The 22,966-nt window shown below is 34.4% G+C and overlaps 1 long non-coding RNA gene across 3 annotated transcripts in view; it reads left to right on the top strand.

The window, feature by feature from the left end:
- Positions 1-22,966, top strand: part of LOC106010867 (uncharacterized) — a 1,054,961-nt gene that overhangs the window by 314,712 nt on the left and 717,283 nt on the right. For all 3 annotated transcript variants that reach the window (XR_015441535.1, XR_015441536.1, XR_001184576.3), the window contains one exon: positions 22,478-22,585. This is a non-coding gene — a long non-coding RNA (uncharacterized LOC106010867). The remainder of the gene's footprint in view (positions 1-22,477; positions 22,586-22,966) is intronic.

Below are 22,966 nucleotides of genomic sequence, written 5' to 3'. Positions count from 1 at the left end.
CTATACTATTTACACATACTATAATATACATCAAGTAAAAGTGAATGTCACACATTGTACCTTTGTACTGATTTGCTGCAGAGGCAAAATGTATGTACAATATGTTTCTTTCATAATTGTCTTAAGTGTAAAGCATAGATTAGTTCCTAATTTCTAATGTATTGTTTTCAGACTAGTATTAGTTTTCTTTTTTTTTATAAAATCATCAAATGAAATTAAGTTGTTACCAATAATAAAAGTATGTTTTTTTGTGTGTATTGCTTTTGTATGTGTATGTCTGTGTTTACTAATGAGATTATACAGAGAAGTTTTTAGCAACTCAATAAAAATAAACATGAAATATTTTTACATATGAAGTCTTTTTTCTAAGTAGTGTCTATAATTGTATTTTTGTATATTCATGAAAATAGCAGAAAAGTGATTACAGTTTTATAGTGCAATAAATTGACCTTTAGTGTGTAGATTTGCTGTGCTATAATAAATGAATAATTATTCCTTTCTCAATAAAATTCCACAGTAATAGGTACATTGGTGACCTTATTCTTTTTGAGGCTCCAAAAAAAATTATAAAATTTTTGGGAAGAGTTTAACTTCCTTTTAAGCTACATTAAGAAGTGTATATGATGGGCAGAGAAGCTCAGCCAGTCCCAGCACCCGGAAGGAAGCTCCCCGCCTCCATCCCAGGCTCCTAGGGCAGAGAAGCTGAGCTGGTCCCAGCACTCAGAAGGAAGCTCCCCTGCCTCCATCCCAGGCTCCTAGGGCAGAGAAGCTCAGCCAGTCCCAGCACCCAGAAGGAAGCTCTCTGCCTCCATCCCAGGCTGCTAAGGAAGAGAAGGTGAGCCGGTCCCAGCACCCGGAAGGAAGCTTCCCCGCTGTCATCTCAAGCTCCTAGGGCAGAGAAGGTGAGCTGTGTGGGCCCCAGAAGCACCCCCCCCATAGAAATGAGAAAACACATAAAAAAACCTCAAAAACAGAGTTCCAGATCACCTACAGAAACCCCAAAAGGAAACAAGATGGAACAATCTGATACTCAACCACCTGGACTCTCTGAACTGACAACAAAAGAGGATCCAGGAAAAATGAAATCTGAAATAATTACTTAGATAAGAGCAAAGATTGTGCTCATGGTGCAAGACATGATTAATAAATCTAGAGAGGACACAGATAAAAGAATAGAGGATCTGAGGAACATGATGGAATCCCAACATAGGAAACAAATGGAATCCATAAAACAGATGCAAACAGATTTCCAGGAGATTAAAAACTCCATCAAAAGTCTGCACAGCAGAATGAACCAATATGAGGATAGAGTTTCAGATATAGAAGAAAAGATTGCAATTAGTGACCAGGAAAAGAAAAATTGATTTAAAATTGTAAAGGAACATGAGAAATCAGTCCAGCAGCTGCTAGATGATGCAAAGAACAATAACATAAGACTGATTGGAGTCAATGAAGAAAGAGGAGAGAGTGTAGATGACATAAAAAAACTGTTCACAGAAGTGATGGCAGAAAACTTCCCAAGCAGGGGAAAAGAACTTGGCATACAGATAAGTGAGGCATATAGGACTCCAGCTAGCCTTGATCAAAAAAAAAATCTACACATAGACATATAATTGTCAAGATTACAGAAATCCAACAGAAGAATAAAATTCTACAAGCAGTGAGAGAAAAGAAACAAATCACATACAAAGGAAAGCCCATCAGAATCACAGAAGACTTCTCAATGCAAACCCTCAAGGCAAGAAGAGCTTGGAGTGATGTATTTCAAGCCCTAAAAGAAAGCATCCTCCAACCCAGATTGATGTACCCTGCAAAACTATCTTTCAAAATTGATGGAGAAATAAGATACTTTCATGATAAAGAGCACCTCAGGAACTTCATGAATACCAAACCAGCACTCCAAAAAATTTTAGACAATACCCTAGGAAAAGACAATGAGGATCACAACCCCGGGAAACCCAACAGAATGAATCCATTGGGTGTGACAAATTAAACGCAAAGGGGGAGAATCCAACAAAAAGAAAAAGTCATGACAAGGCTTTTAAAATTTTGAACTTCATCTCCCTAATGAGTGTATAATTCAATCTTATTATTGTACTGATTAGTATTTTCCTGATTCTAGAGTTGCACACCATTCCTTATGCTATACTGGCTACTTATCATCTTCTTATGTCTACATTTTAATTGGGTTGACTATTAATGAGCTCTAAGAGTTCTTTATATATTCTGGTCATAGGTTATATGCATTGTAAATATGGTTTGTTTAAGGACTACTTTTCATTTTAATGATGTCATTTAAAGTTCTAAATTTTGATGGAATCTCATTTATCAGTTTTTTTCTTTTATACCTCATGTCTTTTGTATCCTATGTAGTTCTTGCCTATCCAGAATTCATAAATATTTTCCTTTATAATTTCTTCTTAAAGTTTCATACTTTTAGGCTTTCTTATTTTGGTTCATAGATCCCTTCAAGTTATTTTCATGTATGGAAATAAAGGGTTGAGATTAATTTTTTTATATATGGATACCAGGTGTTCTAGTGCCGTTTGCTGAAAACACTATCTCTTCCTTGGCTCTTGAATTGAGTTTATATTCTATAAAATGCTAATGTTAAATAATCTCTCAAAACTCAGTGGACCATATATGTGTGGTTCTATTTCTAGATTCTCTGTTTTATTCCAATCATCTATATGTCTTTCCTTACACCAACACTGCACTGATTACTGTAGCTTTAGAAGAAGTCTTAAAATTAGGTACTAAACATCTTGCAACACTGTTTTATTTTTGTTTTTGTCTTTGTTTTAACTTTTCTAGGTCCTTTGTACTCCTACATAACTTTTAAATTTCAGTATCAAGTTCTTCATTTATAACAAGTATACACAGACCTGAATTTTTATATATACCTTGTGTTTTTTAATCCTGCTAAATTCAAGTATAAGTTCTAGGGTCTCCTAGAGATTTCTTAGTATTTTCTCTGTAGATGATCATTTCATCTACATATAAAGATTTTGCTTCTGCCATGCCAATCCTACCCTAGTTGTGTCATTTTATTGCCAGACTATTTTGGTGGGGACTAGGTTTCAAAGTTTAATGGACAGATAAAGAGTAAGCATATCTGCCCTTGTTCCCCACCTTAAGGAGAAAGCATTGTATCTTCTCCATTCATATAAGGCGATTTTGCTGGAAGTATGGAGTACATGTGTTTGATCTGTTGAGAAGTTTCTGTTCTACTTCTAGTCTCCTGATAGCTTTTACCATGAACAGCTGTAGAATTTGGTCCAATATTTTTCTCCAACTAGTGACAGGATCATATGGCTTTTTCCTTTCCTCTGTTAAAATGATGACTTTTGGGGGTGGATCTTCCAATGCTGAACCAACACTGCCATCCCTATAACAAAACCACTTTCTACATACTGCCAGATCTGACTTCTAATAGTTTGTTTTGTTAAACAAATTTCTATCTATGTTCATACTTTTTTCTTCTATTATCTTTATCCAGTTTTAGGATTAGCACCATGTTGAGTTCCTAAAATGAGGGGAGAAGTATTCCTTCATTTTTCTGCTTTAATTGTTTGATATAATTTATCAGTTAAAATGTATACGAGCCTGTTGTTGTCATATAGGTAGGTTTTCAAGCTAGGAATATACTTTCTTTAATAGGTGCTATTCAAATTTTATATTTCCTCCAGAGTTAGTTTCATTAATTTGTCTTCCAAGTTACTTCTTAGAAGTTATCAAATTTATTTCAAAAAAGATTTTTGTAATATGCTTTCTAAATCTGTGGTAATGTCTCCTAGATCTTAATATTGTAATTTAAAAAATGTATAACTGATATTGTGTAACAGGAAGAAAAGGTCTAAAAGAGCAGGGTAATTGGGAGGAGTAGGGGAAGGGAAAAAAGGGAAAGGAAAACATATGAGATGAGGAAAAAAATGGAAACAAGGTCTTTGCAAATAGGGAAGGGTGGAGGGGTGAAGGGAGGGTAAGGGAAGGGGAAAAAATAAGAACCAAGAGACTCATGTAATGGTACAAGATCCCAATGATGAATGTAACTCTATTGTATATCTAAAATGTACCAATACAGTTAAGGGGGGGGAAGAAGTGTATATGATACATATATGTGATCATCTCTTATAAATGCACAACTGTGCATCTTTTTTAACATAAATAAATTGTGTCAAAATATAATAGAAAGAAAAACATGTATTTGGAAACTTGATTCATACTATTTATTTCATAATTAACAAATTAAGTTCATTAAGAAATGATAAATTATTTGCTGTACAGATAAAACTTTAAAAAAATCTGTTTCCAAATTTTAAATTTAAACAATACACCTAATTTACATTTTACCTTTTCTAGTGTTTGTAATGTTCACATTGTAGAAATGTAATATAGTGGAAAAAAATACACGATTTGGGGGCATGTGACATGGGTTCAAATATGGATTAACTTGCAGTGTTATGAGTGATATTTGGCAAGTTATTCTGAAGCTTCAGCTTCCTATTCTATAAAGGAGATATAACAACACTTCATGTAAGGTTGTCAAGAATGAAGGTTAAGCTTAATTGTCAACTTGTTGGGGTCTGACTAGGGGATTAGTAGAACACACTAGGTGTGTCTTGGTGACCCATGGATGCATGACCCTGGGATGTATAGCTGATCCCTGCCTCTTCTTTTCTGGCACTGTTCTGCTTTGCTTCCTACTCACCATAAGCTAAGCAGCTTTATTATGCCTCCTCATTCTGCCATGACATTTTTGCCTTGGAGCAAGGTAATAATGATGTGAATTCTCTTAAACTGTGAACCAAATAAGCCTTTCTTCCTTTAAATTGTGGGTGTTGAGTAGTTTGTCCCAGCAATGAGTAAGCTTACCAAAACATAAAGTTAGTACCACAAAAGTGGGATCATTGCTGTGACTATATCTAAATGGTTCAGAAATTTGGGGAACTGGTTTGCTGGAAGATATTAAAAAATTTTGAAAATCAGTATGGAGATTCTTCAAAAAATTAGGATTAGAGGTCCCATTTGACCCAGCTATTCCCCTATTAGATACCTTCCCGCAAGAATTAAAACATCATACCACAATGATATATGTGCACCCATGTTTATAGTAGCACAATTTTAAATAGCTAAATCTTGGAAACAACCCAAATGACCATCAACCGATGAATGGATAAAGATGACTTTTTTTAATACAATGGAGTACTACTCAACCATAAAGAAAGATAACTTGAGAATTTTATAGAAAGATGGATGCAACTTGAGACTATACTCTTAGGTAAAATAAATCAGATACATATATGTAAATATCACATTGTGTCTGTGAGAAACTGAAAGAGTAAATAAGGATCAAGATGTTTAATAGATACTTTAAGAAACTGTTCAAAAGGAAAGGAAAACTGTGAAAGAAGGAGAGGAAAAAAGAAGGGAAAACGGAAAAAAACCAAGAAAATAAGGAAAAAAATGGAAACATAGCTTTTGTAAATAAGGGGGGAGGGGAGGTTGAAGAAAGAATAGGGTATTGGAAGAAAAAGAGGAATACAAACTCCCTTCATGAATGTGATCATTACATATATTTAAATTGTACAAATAAAATTAATTAAAAACTGAAAACAAAAGAAATACAATTTGAATCATAAAAATTTTTTGATATGTTGGCTAGACAAGCCCTAGTTTGCTATATGCAGAACTTGATCTGGTCAGAGCTCATAGAACTAGAATGCTGATAGAAATGTAGGCAGTAAAGGCCAGGCCCATGAGTTTTCAAATGTGGACTTTATATTGAGAATGGACTGCAGTGCATGTGTGTTATATTCTGACAAATATCTTGTCTACATTTTCCCCATGTTCTGAGACTTTGTGAAAGGCTGTGTTTATGGGCTATGGACTAACTTCTGGGAGAAGACATTTCAAGACACCTGGACATTTAGGCTGTGACATGGATATTGCTAACTTCTATTAGCCAGATGTATAGGAATTGGGAGCAAAAAATCAGAGCGGAAGTATTTGCAAAACTTAAATTTTTGTCTGAATGAAAACGTGTCTAAAACTGGGGGCAAAGAGATATGGTTGCTAAAGAAATTAGGGCTAATAATAATAATACAATAAACTCAAGGCAAGCATACTGATACATGCCTGTAATTCCTGCATTCTGGGAGGATAAGGAAGGAGAATTGCAAGTTTCAGACCAACCTGGGTAATTTAGCAACTTATCAAGATCCTGCCTCAAAATTAAAAAAAAAAAATACTGGGATGTAGTTCTGTGGGAAGGAAGGCTCTGGGTTCAATTCCCAGTACTGCAGTGGTGGTGGTGGTGGTGGGGAGGGGGACAGGCGCGGCTACTTTGATGTGAACTGGGACAAGAATACAGGAAGATCCTTTGATGGTATCTCAGGAATCAGAAAGACTCCACCTGTAAAGCTGAAGGGTGCAAAAGTGTAAAACTTTCATTTAAGAAGAGAGCCCCCAGGACTCCTTCTCATAGAGGGCCATCTAGGATTCATTAATACATGTTCATCCTGCTCAGCCATCCAGGCATTCAGAGGCTGATTCAGCCATTGTCCAAGGGCGCTATGCCGCTGTTAAAGCTGGGGGCAGACCTTGGCATTGACTATGTCGTACTTGTCGTTCAGGCATGCAAAATGCCACAATTTAGGGTCATGGAGGCTTCCAGTCAGATTTCAGAGGGAATCCTGGAATGCTAGGCAATGTATCTCTGTGCATGAAGCTGTAGGGATGAAGCCAAAGGCACAGTAAGAAACATCAGGAAGTCAGGAATGTCAGACATTTTCTGAGGAAAACTGTAGGTAGTGAGCGGAGCTAGCTCAAGAGGGAGGTCATGTGGGCTACAACCAACGAAGCCATGGGAGTGGCCTGCCCAAGTCCTTTAGAACACATATCTTAACACCATGTGCTCTGGATCCAGAAATATAGGAATTAATAATTGCCCTCTGGGTTTCAGTCTTACGTTGGCCTCCTTGTTTCTCATTTTTGGAATGGGAAGGTTTACCTTGTGTCATTCTATGTGGGGATTGTGTAACTTGTTTTTATTTTTACAGCAGGTCACAACTGAGTTTTCCTTGAGTCTCAAGGGGGACTTGGACTTAGACTTTTTGTCAGCCCTAGAACTGTCCAGATGTTGAAGAAGGGATCATTGTATGCTTAATTGTACAGAGGATACTTGTATCATATTAAGTTGAATTATTAATGTGTTATTGCTTTAGCTTGGAGATTCAGTATGAGGATGTGTTTAGATGTCAATTTTACAAAGGTGGAATGTGAAGGTTAAATGGAACTTGTTTGGACTGTGATCTGCTTACAGGATTATTGGCAAAGCATACTCTTGGGTGTATGTGGGTGAGTCATAGAGATGTGGCCTTGGGGTTTATATCTTGTCTCAAGCCCCTTCCTCTCTGGTTGTATTCCTCTACTCTGCTTCCCAGCCACCATGAACTAAGCATCTTTGGTCCACTATGTCCATCTGCCATGATGTTCCTGCCTCAGATCCAGTCTGCAATGCACTTAATGCTCTGACAACATGAGGGAAATAGATCTCTACTCTTTTAGGTTGTAGATGTTGAATAATTTGTCCCAGCAAGAGTAACCTGACTAATAAACCAATAAAATTATAAATTTCCTATATAATCTCTTTATATATAATCTCAGCCTTTAGGCAGTTATTATATGACTTACACACACACACACACACACACACACACACACACACACTTGGTTAAAATCTCTTCCTGCCAAAGTTAAAAGAGAGGGGCATGAGTGGATTGTTCCCTTGTAATAAACTTCTCTGGCAGGGATCCCAGCCAGGTATTTCTTTCTCCCTTGTAGGAAGATTGCCAATAGTGGTTTCTGTAGAATCACATATTCTGTTAAGTTTTCATTTTATAGACTTAGAAAAGTTTTAGTAGTCTGTTATCTTGGCAAGTCTTACTTTTCTGTTTAAATGGATGAAAAGTACATGTGAAGATGTCAATACCATAGAAATGAAGACCATTAAAAGATATTTTTATTATCGTTTCCTTCTCATACAAGACAATATTACTAAAAGTTGAAATGTCAATGTCATGACATTTAGCCTGTGCTGAAGGGTAGTTGCTCACATGGACACAGAGAAATTTAATTTTAATCTACAACCATGTCCTGTAGTCACTGCAGGACAGCTTCTCCAACGAAGGATATATTGTCTTGAGGAAGAAATAGGGGCAACAGTAACAGAAACATCAGCCATAGCTTTCTTAATTCATTTAAGACTTACACACAAAAAATAGTTTAATCATTAATTTTCTAGGGCTGCCGTAGTGAATTTTCAGCAATTTGGTGGCATACGACAATGGAAACATTTTTCTCACAATTCTGGAGAACAGAAGTCCAAAATCAAGATTTTGGCTGGCAAGACTACCCTCCCTTAAAAAGTCCTAGGAAAAAAATCCTTCCTTTTCTCTTCCAACTTCTGGTGACAGAAGAAATTCCTTGGCTTTTGACCATGTTGCCCCAACATCTGCCTCCATCTCATATCACTTCATTGTATTTCTTCTTTTCTTCTGTTTATACAGATATTTGTCATTTGATTTAGATCCTGCCAGGGCAATCCAGGATGATCTCATTGAAATTCTTTAATTTCTCACCAAATTTATTGGGATGTATTTGATAATTAATTATATGTTTAAGTTGTACAATTTGATGAATATATATAGTGAAATATTCACTATAGTCAAGCTGCTTAGTACATATAATACTTTCCATATATTTGTGTGCGTGTGTATGTACTGAAGATCTACCTCTTAGCACATTTCATATATACAATATATCTTGTGAAGTATAGTCACATTGTACAATAGATCTCCAGAACAAGTTTATGTTTACTAACTGAAATTTCATATCTCTTGACCATATTTTACCAGTATTATCATATCCCCAGCAATTAACTGTCTTTCTATAAGTTTGACATTTTTAGATTTCATACGTAAATGAGATCATGCAGTGTTTGTCATTCTATATCTGGCTTATTTCACATGGCATAGTGTCTTCCATGTTCATCAATTTGGTTGGAAATGTTGGAATTCTTTTTCTAAGGATGAATAATATGTCACTCTGTGTGTGTTCCTCTGTTCATTAATTATTTTACAGACATTTATATTGTCTCCACATCTTTGGAATTATGAATGATGCTGAAATTAACATGGGAGGGAAAGAGATCTCTTCAATATTCTGATTTCATTTCTTTTTTTATATATATACTAAGAAGATCATAAGGTATTTCATTTGTATTTTTTTGAGGAAATCCCATATTGTTTCCTGCAATGACTGTACCAATTTACCATTTCATTAACTTAGTTAGCATAAGGGTTTATTCCCATATATCATTGCCAACACTTATTGTTTTTCATATTTCTGATAAAAGCCATTCAAACAAGTGTAGAGTAATTGTGGTTTTATTTGCATTTTCTTGATGATATTTACATACATATTACATACATATTTACATACAGTTATTGGTCTTTTGTGTTTTCTTTTGGGAAATGTCTATTTAAGCCCTTTGCTTCATTTAAATTTTTTTGTTATTGTAGGGATTCTTCATTTTTAAAATATTATTAACCTTTATCAAATGTAGCTTGCATGTATTTTCTTCTTTTTACTTTAATATAAACCCAGTTGTCATCTTTTTGCTTTTGTTCTTTGTACTTTTGGGTTCTATCCAAAAAATATTCTCTGGATCAAAGTGAAGAAAGTTTTCCCCTATGTTTTCCTCTTGTGGTTTTACAGTTTCAGATCTTAGGTCTAGTCATTTATTCCAGTTTGAGTTGCTTTTGTATATGATATGAAATAAGGATACAATTTCATTCTTTTCTATATGAATATCCAGTTTTCCTGGACAACTTATTGAAGACACTGTTATTCCTATGTTTGTCATCCTTATTGACCATAAATTCATGGATTTATTTATGAGCTTTCTACTGTTCCATTGGTCTATCTGCCTATATTTTATGCCAGTACCATTCATTTTGATTATTGTAGCCCTATAATATATTATGAAATCAAAGAGTATGATGTCTCAAGCTTATACTTGCTCAAGATTGCTTTGGCTACTCACAGACTTGTGGTTCCATATGAATTTCGACATTTCCTCTATTTGTGTAAATGATGTCATTAACATTTTTTTTTTTTTTTTTTGGTACCGGGTACTGGGGATCGAACTCAGGTCCTTAGCTTGCGAGGCAGGCGGTGCCCATTAACATTTTGAAAATATTGACTCTATAGGTTACTTTGGTGAGTATGGTTATTTTAACAATATGAATATTTTCAATCCATGTACTTTAGCTATTGTTCCATTTATCTGTCTTTAATATCCTTCATCAATGCTTTATAGTTTTCAGTGTACAATTTTTTTCACTCCTTTTGTTGTTTATTTATATGCATTTTATTGTTTCTATTGTTATTGTAAATAGAATTATATTCTTAATTTTCTTTTCAGAGTGTTTTTATTTGTAGAAATGCAATTGATTTATATATTGATTTTATATCATTGCAAATTCACTGATTTTATTACTTCTGTGGTTTTGTTGCCTCTTTTGGATTTCCTACTTACATTATTGGGCATCTATAAGCAGAGATAATTTTCTCCTTTCTTTCCAATTTAGATGGCTTTTATTTCTTTTTCTTGCCCAACAGGTCTGGCTTGGACTTTCAGTGATATGCTGAATAGAGGTGGTAAAAATGAAAATCTTTGCCTTGTGCCAGATTATAGATGAAAAATTCTCAGGTTTTTACCAATTGATTATGATGTTAGTCATAGAATTTTCATATATGGCCTTCATTGAGCTAAGTTCCTTATATACCTATTTTGTTGAGCATTTTATGAATGAATGTCAATTTTTCTGTGTTTTTTGAGAATAATTACGTATTTTTTCTTTCACTTTATTAATGTACTGTACCATATTGATGTGTGTGTGTATGTGTGTAAAACTATCCTTGCACAAATCCCTCTTGGTCAACCTGTATAAGCCTTTTAATGTTCCATTGAATTCTACTTGCTAGTATCTTACTGAAGATTGTACACCTATAGTTTTCTTTGCTTGTAATATTTTTGTCTGTTTTTTGTATCAACGTGATACTAATCTCATGTAAACATTCTGAAAGTGTTCTACTTATTTTTTGGAAGAATTGAGAGAGGATTATTAATTTTTCCTTGAATTTTTAATAGAATTCACACATGAAATCTATCTGCTGCTTGACTTTTATAGGAGTGTTTTGATTACTGTCTCTATCTCCTCATTTGTAATTTTTCTATTCATAGCTTCTATTTTTTATTGACTCGATTTTGGTAATTTGTTATGTGTAGGAATTTATCCATTTTTCCTAGTTTATCAAGTTGGTTGTTACACAGTTGTCCATTATACTCTATTTATAAGGCTTCCCCTTTTAGTTCTATTATTTTTTAGAACTGGAAATTGAATCCAAGGTCTTTGCACTGACCTCCATCCCCAGCCATTTTAAAAAAAATTTTTATTTTGAGATATGACCTCACTAAGTCTCCAAGTTTCCCAGACTAGGTTAGAATTTGTGGCCTTCATGCCTCAATCCCTTTATTTTTGTGTTTTAATTTGACTTTCCTCTCTTATTTCTTAGTCCAGGTAAAGATGTGTACAATTTAAAAAGTATTTTATTTTAAAAAATGACTTTTAGTGTTGATTTTTTGCATGTTTTAATTCTGTTTCTGATTTGTTTCTGCTCTAATCTTAATTATTACCTTCTCCCTGCTAACATTGATCTTAGTTTGTTATTATAGTTTTTGAGAAGTAAAGTTAGATTGTTTATTTCATTTTTATTATAGTCATTTATCATGATAAAATGTTCTTTTAGTACAACTTTGGCTAAGTTTTGATATGTTGCATTTTAGCATCCTTAATGTAATTACATGTGAAAATTCCCCCTCTTCCAAATAAGATGATATTCTCTGTTCTAGAAATTTGCATGTGAACATAACCTTTTTTTTTTTTGGACTACCACTCCACCTACACAGTCCTTCTATTTTTCTACAACAAATATTAAATGATATACAATTGATTTCTAAATAAATAAAGACTTCTCACAGGATACTTGCAAACATTACATGTCTTCTTTTTTTTTCCATTGTGGTTATTACTTATTTTGTAGCAAGACACACCAATTTTAATATGACTTTTAAATATAGTGTATGATGGTCAAATATTTTATTTTGTTGCCCTTAGAAAAAGCCTAGATAAAAAATGTCCTATCAAAATTGTAGACTTGTCTTTTTTCTCTTTGTTCTGGATGATGGATTGTTTCTCTAGGAATCCTGGCTAGCTGTAAGATTAGTTACACTTTCTCTTATCCTTGAAACTTAGGAAGGAATCTTATCAAAAAGCAAGTTAGAAAAGGAAGGGAAAAGGAAAGACTCCCTATACTTCCATAAGCACGCACAGGTATATGCATGTGTGTGTGTGTTTTCAACTAATTAGCAAGAGTATTGACTTGTTTTAGAGCTATGGTATTTTATATCCATATGAAATTGTAACCAGAAAATGTCGACTACTACAGCTTTTAAAGTTGGGCAGGAGTCAATATTGTAAAATGAATAAATTGAATATAAATGGAAAATGTAGGTGTAGAGGAGAGAAAATATGATAGTTACTCTCTTAAAATTACATATATACATATAAATCCAATGCTTCTGTTTTAATGTTTAAATTTTTGATCCATTTTTATTTTAGTTTAGTTCATGGTGAGTGATATGGGTCCAACTATAACTACGAATAGCCAATTTTCTCAGTATCATTTGTTGAATAGGCTTTCTTTCCTCTAACATATGTTTTTGGCCACTTTGTTGAAGATCAAATAGCTAAATTCGTCTGGGGATGTTTCTATATCCTCTGTTCTTTTCTGATACTCATGGCTGTTTTTGTGCAGGTACCATGTCGTTTTTATCATTATTGCTTTGTATTATAACTTAAAGCCAGGTGTTGTGATGCTTCCTGCTTTGCTCTTGTTGTCCAAACTTACTTAAGCTATCTATTCTGGGTCTCTTCTCATTCCATATGAATTTTAGGATTGTTTTCTCTACTTATGCGAGGAGTGCTGTTGGCATTTTGACTGGGATGCCCTTAATCTGTATAAGGCTTTTGGGAATATGACCATTTTGACAATTTGGTTCTGTTTATCCAGGAGTAGGGGACAACTTTCCACTTTTCTGATATCCTCTTTAATCCCCTTATTTAGTACTGTGGTTTTCATTGCGCAGGTCTTTTACTTTCTTGATTAGGTTAATTTCTTGATATTTAATTTTTCTTGATGTTAATGTCAATGGCATTGGTTTCATAATTTTCCCTTGAGTTTATTATTGATGTACACAAATACAGTTGATTTTTGTGTGTTGGTTTTGTATCCTACTACATTGTGAAATTGGTTTTCTGGTGGAATTCTTTTAGTCTTCTATGAACAGTATCATGTCATGTGCAAATAATGATAATTTGAGTTTTTCCTTTCATTTATGTATCCCTTTTATTTTATTTCTTTTCTCTTGCCTGATTGCTCTGGGTAATTTTTCAAGTATTATGTTGAATAGAAATGGTAATAATGGGAATCCTCATCTTGTTACTGGCTTTAGAGAGAATGCTTTCAGTTTTACCCCATTTAATATGATGTTTGCCATTCTTTCATCATTAAAACAGAAACAACCTACTCAAAGATAAAATAGGGAAAATACTTGAAATCATAGGCATATGTAAGGACATTCTGAATGGAAGTCCAAGTACACAAGAAATAGCAGAAAGAATCAGAAAATGGGGTCATATCAAATTAAGAAACTTATGCACAGCAAAGGAATCAATTATTAGTGAAGAGACGACCTACAGAATAGGCAAAATTTTTTCAGCTATTCTTCACACAGAGAAGTATTATGTAGACTATCTAAAGAATTCAATAAATTAGATCACCCAAAATGAAAGACCTAATCAAGAAATTGGCAATTGAAATGAACAGAAACTTTTCAAAAGAAGTACAAATGGCCAAAACATATATGAAAAAAATATTCAATATCTTTGTTCATTAGAGAAAATGCAAATTAAAGCAACTCCAAGATTTTATTTTACACTACAATAATGATAATCATCAAGAAGCAAAAGAATAACAAATGCTGGCATGGCTATGGTGAAAAAGGAATGGTCCTATATTGTTGGTGGGAATTTAAACTAGTACAACCATTATGGAAATCAGTACGGAGATTTCTCCAAAAACTAAAATTACAAATTCCATATGACCAAAGTAGTGCCCTGCTAGGTATCTTTCCAAAAGAGCTGAAGACATCATTTTATAGTGATCATCTTATAGTGATACATGCTTACCATAATAGTGAATTCATAATAGTGAATTCTAAAAACAGCCAGTATGTCCATCAACAGGCTAATGGAAAAAGAAAATGTGTTATCTATATATAATGGAATACTACTCAGGTATGAAGAAGGATAAATTTGAGGCATTTGATGGAAAATAGATGTACCTGGAAAATATAATTTTTTTTTCTTGAATTCTTATTTTTCCAGCACAATTTCTTAAAGAGGCTATCTTTCCTCCAGTGAGGCTGTTTGGCTCCTTTATCAAAGATGAGATGGCTGAGTGTGTCTGGCATTGTTTCTGCATCTTCTAATCTGTTCTACTGGTCCTCAGGTCTGTTTCTTTGCCAGTACCATGCTGTTTTTATCACAGTAGCTTTGTAGTATAGTTGCAGGTTGGGGATTGTGATACTCCCTGACAAGTCTCTGTTACCTAGAATTGCTTTTGCTATTCTGGGTCTCTTCTTATTCCAAATGAATTTTTGGATTGTTTTCTCAAGGTCCATGAAGTATGTTGCTGGGATCTCAACTGGAATTGCAATAAATCTATATAGCAGTTTTGGAAGTATGGCCATTTTCACCATATTAATCCTTCCTACCCACGAGCAGGGGTTGTCTTTCCATTTTCTGATATCATCTTCAATCTCTCTTTTCAGAGTGCTATAGTTTTCAGAGAAGAGGTCTATGATTTCTTTCGTTAGGTTGATTCCTTAGTATTTCATATTTTTGGATGCTATTGTGAAAGGAATTGTTTGCCCTGTTTCTCTCTCAGAGAGTGTGTGATTTGTGTAGAGGAAAGCTATTGATTTTTGTGTGTTGACCTTGTAACCAGCTACTTGACTGAATTTGGTTATTAAGTCTAGAAGACTTTTGGTGGAGTTCTTGGGGTCTTCTATATACAGTATCATGTCATCTGCAAATAATGACAATTTGACTTCTTCATTTCCTATCTTTATTCCTTTTATTTCTTTCTCTTGTCTAATTGCTGTGGATAGTGTTTCCAGAACTATATTGAACAAGAGAAGTGATAGTGGACATCCTTGTCTTGTTCCTGATTTTAGTGTGAAGGATTTCAGTTTTTGACCAGGGAGTCAAATGGGACTTCCAGTCCTAGTTCTTTGAGGTATCTCCATACTGAATTCAACAGTGGTTGCACCAGTCTACACTTCCACCAGCAGTGGAGCAGGGTACCTCTTTCCCCACAGCCCTGCCAGCATTTGTTATTGGTTGATTTCTTGATAGCAGCCATTCTTTCCAGGGTGAGGTGAAATCTCAGAATCTCTTGAATGACCAGTGATGTTGCACATTTTTTCATATGTTTATGTGCTATTTCTACTTTTTTGTCTGAGAAATATCTGTTCATTTCAGTTGCCCATTTTTGGATTGGGTCTTAAATTTGGGAGGTCTGATTTTTTTAAGTTCTTTATAGATTCTAGATAGTAGACCTTTGTTTGAGGAAGAGCAGGTGAAAATTTTTTCCCATATTGTAGGTTGTCTCTTCACACTGTTGGTGGTTTCTCTTGCTGGGCAGAAGGTTTTTAATAAGAAGAGATGCCACTTATTGATTGTTTGTGCTAGTTCATGGGCAACTGAGGTTTTGTTCATAAAATCTTTTCCAACACTAGTGTCTTTAAGAGTCCTACCTAACCTCTGTTCTAGCTGGTTCAGCATTTCTATTTTAATATTTAGATCTTTAATCCATTTTGATTTTAGTTGAATGCGTGGTGAGAGGTCTAGGTCTAGTTTTAATCTTTGGCAAGTTGAAGCCCAATTTTTCCAGCACCATGTATTGAAGAGGCTATCTTTCCTCCAGTGAGGGTGGTTGGCTTCTTTGCTGCAGATGAGGTGGCTGAGTGTGACTGGAGTTGTTTGTGCATCTTCTAATCTGTTCCACTGGTCCTCAAGTCTGTTTCTTTTCTAGTACCATGCTGTTTTTATCACAATAGCTTTGTAGTATAGTTTCCAGTTGTGATACCCCCTGCCATGTTTCTGTTGCCTAGAATTGCTTTTACTATTCTAGTTCTCTTCTTGTTCCAAATGAATTTTTGGATTGTTTTCTCAAGACCCTTGAAGTATGCTGCTGGGATTTCAATTGGGATTGCATTGAATTTATATAGCAGTTTTGGAAGTATGGCCATTTTCACTATGTTGATTCCTCAAACCCAGGAGAACATGATGTCTTTCCATTTTCTAATATCATCTTCAGTCTCTCTTTTCAGAGTGCTATTGTTTTCAGAAAAGAGTTCTTTGATTTCTTTTGTTAATTTGATTCCAAGGTATTTCAGGTTTTTGCATGCTATTGTGAAAGGAATTGTTTGCCCTATTTCTGTCTCAATGAGTCCATTGTTTGTGTAGAGGAAAGCTATTGATTTTTTTGTGTTGACCTTGTAACCAGCTACTCTACTGATTTTGGTTATTAAGTCTGGAAGACTTTTGGTGGAGTTCTTGGGGTCTTGTATATAGAGTATCATGTCATCTGCAAATAATGACAATTTGACTTCTTCATTTCCTATCTTTATTCCTTTATTTCTTTCCCTTTTCTAATTGCCATGGCTAATGTTTCAAAAACTATATTGAACAGAAGTGATGATAGTGGACATCCTTGTCTTGTTCCTGATATTAGTATGAAGGATTTCAGTTTTTGACCATTTAGTATGATATTGGCTGTTGCTTTTTCTTAGATGGCTTTGATCAGATAAAGGTAGAAACCATCTCTTCCAATTTTTTGTAGGATTTTTATCCTAAATGCGTGTTGGATTTTGTCAAATGCTTTTTCTTCATTTCTTGAGATGATCATATGATTTTTGTCCTTGGCTCCATAGGAATAGTATATTATATTGATTAATTTGCATATGTTGAATCATCCCTGCATCCCTGGGATGAATCTCACTTGGTCAGGTTGTATGATCTTCTTGATGATCTTCTACATTCTATTTGTTAGTATCTTTCTTATTAAGGATTTTTGCATCTATGTTCATTAGTGAGATTGGCCTATAGTTCTCTTTTTTGGTTGAGACTTTCTCTGCTTTGGGGATCAAGTTGATGCTTGTTTCCAGGAATGAATTTGGGAGTATTGCTTCCCTTTCAATTTCATTGAAGAATTTAAAGAGTAGTGGCAGTAGTTCCTCTCTAAATGTGTTGTACAATTCAGCAGTGGAGCCATCAGGCCCTGGGCTTTCTTTAGTTGATAAGTTTTTAATTACATTTTCAATTTCATTGATTGATATTTGGTGGTTTAGAATTTTTAGGTCTTCTTCATTCAACTTTGCTAATTCATATATATCTAGGAATCTGTCCATTTCTTCTGTGTTGTCCATCTCATTGGCATATAGCTTCTGGAAGTAGATATTGTTGATCCTCTGGATTTCTGCTGGGTCTGTTGTAATTTCACCCTTTTCATTCCTAATTGCACGGATTTGGGCCTTTTCTTTCCTTTTTCTGATAAGGTTGGCTAAGGGTTTGTCAATTTTGTAGATTCTTTTGACAAGTAACTCTTGGCTTCCTTGATTTTTTGTGTTGTTCTCTCAGTCTCCATTGCATTGATTTCTGCTCTGATCTTTATAATTTCTTCCCTTGTATGAGCTTTGGGTTTGTCCTGCTCTTCTTTTTCTAGAAGCTTGAGGATCATCATTAGGTTGTTTAACTGGGCTTGTTCTGTTTTCCTAATATGAGTATTCACTGCTATGAATTTCCCTCATGAGACTACTTTCATTGTGTCCCATAGATTCCGATATGTTGTATTGTCATTGTCATTTGATTGAAGGAACTGTCTGATTTCTTCTTTAATTTCCTCTGTGACCCATTGGTTATTCAGAAGTGTGTTGTTCAATTTCCACGTGTTTATGAAATTTTTCTAGTTTCTTTTGTGATGGATCTCCAATTTCATGGCACTATGGTCTGATAATATACAGGGGATAACTTCAATTCCTTTGCACTTACTTAAACATGTTCTATGTGGTCTGTTTTGGAGAATGCCCCATGTGCAGCTGAGAAGAATGTGTATTCTGATTTTGTGGGGTGGAAGACTCTGTAAACATCTGTTAAGTTCATTTGTTCAAGAGTTTGATTGAGTTCTAGTATTTCATTATTTATTTTTTGGGTAGTTGATCTATCTATTTGTGACAGTGGGGTGTTGAGGTCCCCACTACAACTGTATTAGTGCATATATGACTTCTCATGTCCATTAGTATTTGTTTTATATAGTTGGGTGCACTAGTGTTTGGTGCATAGATATTTATGATTGTCATCTCTTCCTCTTGGAGTCTTCCCTTTACAAGGATGTAGTGTCCTTCTTCATCTCTCTTCATCAGTGTTGGTTTGAAATCTACTTGGTCTGCAAAGAGGATAGCTACTCCTGCTTCTTTTCGGGTTCCTGTCACATGGAGTATTGTTTTCCACCCTTTAACTTTCAGTCTATGAGTTTCCTTTTGAATGAAGTGTGTTTCTTGGATGCAGCATATTGTTGGATTTTGCTTCTTGACCCATTCTGCCAGTCTATTTCTTTTGATTGGTGAATTGAGACCATTAACATTGATTGTTATAACTGATATGTACTGACTTATCCTTATCATGACATTTTCTTTTTGTTGGATTCTCCCCCTTTGCATTTAGTTTCTTGTCACACCCAATGGATTCATTCTGCTGGGCTTCCTGGGGTTGTGATCCTCATTGTCTTTTCCTCAAATATTGTCTAAAATATTTTGGATTGCTGGTTTGGTATTCATGAAGTTCCTAAGGTGCTCTTTGTCATAAAAGTATCTCATTTCTCCATCAATTTTGAAAGATAGTTTTGCAGGGTACATCAGTCTTGGTTTGATGCTGTTTTCCTTTGAAATACATCACTCCAAGGTCTTCTTGCCTTGAGTGTTTGCTTTGAGAAGTCTGCTGTAATTCTGATGGGCTTTCCTTTGTATTTGATTTTTTTTCTCTAACTGCTTGTAGAACTTTGTTCTTCTGTTGTGTTTCTGGAATCTTATCAATTATATGCCTATGTGTAGATATTTTTTGATCAAGGTTATTTGGAGTCCTATATGCCTCACGTACCTGTATGTCAAGTTCTTTTCCCCTTCTTGGGAAGTTTTCTCCCATCACTTCTGTGAACAGTTTTTTTTATGTTGTTTGCACTGTCTCCTATTTCTTCATTGAATCCAGTCATTCTTATGTTATTCTTGTTTGCATTATCTAGCAGCTGCTGGATTAATTTCTCATGGTCCCTTACAATTTTAAAACAATTTTCTTTTCCTGGTCACTAATTGCAATCTTATCTTCTCTATCTGAAATTCTGTCCTCACATTTGCCATTCTCCTGTGTAGACTTTCAGTGAAGTTTTTAATCTCCTGGAAATCTGTTTGCATATGTTTCATGGATTCTGTTTGTTTCCTATGTTGGGATTCCATCATGTTCCTCAGCTCCTCTCTAGATTTATTAATCATGTCTTGCACTATGAGGACAATCTCTTCTGTAATCTGAGAAATTATTTCTGATTTCATTTTTTCCATATTCTCTTTTGTTGCTAGTTCAGGGAGTCCAGGTGATTGAGTATCAAAGTATTCCATCTCATTTTCCTTTGGGGTTACTTTAGTTGATCTGGAAGTCTGGTTTTCTCATTTTGATGGCATGTGGCACCCATGCGGCTCACCTCCTCTGTGCTGGGAGTGATGGTACAGCAACCTAGAACCCTCTTTTTCTGCATGGGGGAGCATTGCTATGGTCCTCCAGAAGCCTCCTCCTCTGCTCACTATACTTCTTTTCAAAGATTGTTTTGGCTATGCAAAGTTGCTTGCATTTCTACACGAATTTTAGAGTCAGATTTTCTATTTTTGAGAAAAATGTCTTTGGGATTCTGATAGGAATTGTATTGAGTCTGTCAATAACTTGTGTAGCATCGATATCCTAACAAAATTAAATCTTATGTTCTTTAAACACCAGATGTATTTCAATTAATTTAGGTCCTTTAATTTCATTCAGCAATGTTTTATAATTTTCAGTGTATAAGTAGCTCAATTCCTTGGTTAAATTTATTCTTAAATATTTCATTCTTTTTAATACTTATGTAAATATAATTGCTTAATTTCATTTTTATTTTGTAAATTGCTAATGTAATATAGGCATAACATTTTGTGTGTGTTGATCTTTATTTTGTGGAATAGATGAATGTATCTATTAGCTCTAATAGCTTTTCTGTAATTTTCTTGCTTTTTTGTATATGAGATTAGGCCATCTGTGAATAAAAATAATTTTGATCCTTTTTTTCCAATTTCCATGACTTGTTTTTCTCGTTTAATTTCTACCACTAGAAATTCTAGTACAGTGCTAAATAGAAATGATGAAAGTAGCATCCTTATGTTGTTTCTGATTCTAGGGGAACAGTTTTCAGTGTTTAATTATTGAATGTAACATAGATATTTTTTAAACAAATGCCATTATCATGTTGAGCAAAATCCTTTTATCTATGTCAGTTGAAATGATCATTTTTCATGTTTATTATATTGATTGATTTGCATATGTTGAACTCTTCAACATCATTTTATTTTTATGGATTAGTTGATTATTATACTGGAGACTGAATCCAGGACCTTTACACCAAACTACATCCTGGCCCTTTAAAAAATTTTTAAAAATTTCATTAAGTTGCCCAGGTAGGGCTCAAACATGCAATCATCTTGCCTCAAATTCCTAAAGTTCTGGGATTACAAGTATGTGCTCCTGTACACAGTTCATCTGCATCATTTTTTTCAATCCTCCATATTTATTTCAATTATGAATATTGTTAGTAATTGCACATTTTGAGTTACTTCATGCAGATGCAAATTCATAGAGTCTCACGTGACATAAGATCACCTGTAGGAACCTGTTAGATAGTCATATATGAAACTTAGAATTACAAAAGAGATAAGAATGTGTACATGACCCTTTCCTCCTGGGAATTAAAATCCATGTATTAATGTTTGCCATCTTTTTTATCTGGGGACATCGTTTTGAAATCAATTTCATAAGGCTTCTCAGAAATTCTTGTTAGATATGAACCAGTTAAGAAGTTAGAGAACAAGTTCTTGTGAGATAAGAACTCATAATGATATTGATTTGGTGATATATTCTACTTAATTTAACATGTGTTTACTTTTCCCAGGTTCCATTTTTCCTCTCTCTGATCCTACTGTCTATAGATGTATTCTTAAATAAATTGCTCACTCACAAACATCACTTTTGGCCTTGGTTTTGGGGAAAATCAGTCTAAGAGAGAAGTAATACATCTACCCTGCTCATATAGTGTTATTGCATAAGTTAGGGGGAAATAACAGTATATGGTACAGCTTCTAACATTTGGTTGTACTGTGCTTTCCAGATACTACGTAGTAAAAAAGAATTGCTTTTTTTTTTTTCATTTCTTTTGACTGTGATGGTGATTTTTGCTGTTAATGTTGTTTTGAGGTAGTACCTGAGCTCACTGATAGTTCTTTCCTTCCCTATTAAAATTTCCTATACTGTTCCTTTTGAATGTTGGCCAATTTTCTACAATAAATACTTTTGTTACTACTGGGGATGGAAGTGAAAAGATGGATTTTAGAATATTCATGGAGTTTGAGAGATTAGGAATAATACTTAAAACAACACATCTCATTTTAAAAATACTATGTATCAGGTACTATACTAAGTTCAATCTTATCATTGCTATGAAGCATGTACTAATACTAGTTTCATTTTGCTTTTAGAGATTTGACTACTGTATTTACCAGGATATATTGGCTCCAGAGCTTGCCTTAGATGATCTGACAGTATTCTTTCTTTTAATAAGCTAAAATTCTAAGTATAAAACTCATGAAATATTTGAATAAAAGCTTCCTAAGAAGCCAACATCCTGTCTGATATTCTGTCGTTTTTGAAATGGAAACTGAAGCCAACATAAAATACAGAGGAGTTACTTTTGGATATAGAAATCCTAGTTTAGGATAGAGAAGCTATTTTTGATGGAATCTTGAAACAGAATAAAGATGCATTTAATGGATTTGATTCTTCTGATGATGCACTCAAAGTTTATAAATCTCAGAGTTGCTCCAGTGTTTCCACAGGCAGAATCTGGAGATGATAACATTTCGTCATTTGGCTTCTAGGTGTCCTGGCCATGTGCACCTCCTCTGGAATTTGATTCATTTCAAATCTGCAAAAGGATACCAGAGATGAGTTTGACTCCTTATGTCCTGGACCTATGCAAAAAATATGTGAGTATACTGAAATAATGAGGCCAATTTTATTGTGGTCAAGAGTCTTCTGAAATGATTTTATAATTGTTAGTGCATGAGAATAAACTCATCCTGTGATTCCAGGATTAGAGGGTAATGTTTAGTAAGATTAGAAAATATCTTTCTTGGAATTATTTTATGTTTCTGGGCTCATTCCTTGCCCCCATAAAAGGCTTTGATGCAGATGATCCCAAGATAAATCCATTGAATTTAAATCAATGAGGAGAAAAGATTCCTTTCCAGTGTAGTTATTAGCTAGCTGAAATATTAAAAAATGATAGACCATATATTTATTCATGTATGAAACTTTCCCATTACAGGCTAACATGTTTTTTATTGATTTTTTTGAAGACGTTAACA

Source organism: Heterocephalus glaber, unplaced genomic scaffold (genome assembly GCF_053883595.1).
Source record: "Heterocephalus glaber isolate CG9 unplaced genomic scaffold, H.glaber_assembly_v1.0 deba00001523, whole genome shotgun sequence".
In the NCBI taxonomy this organism is placed as follows: domain Eukaryota; kingdom Metazoa; phylum Chordata; class Mammalia; order Rodentia; family Bathyergidae; genus Heterocephalus; species Heterocephalus glaber.
This window is presented reverse-complemented; position numbering and strand designations above follow the sequence as displayed.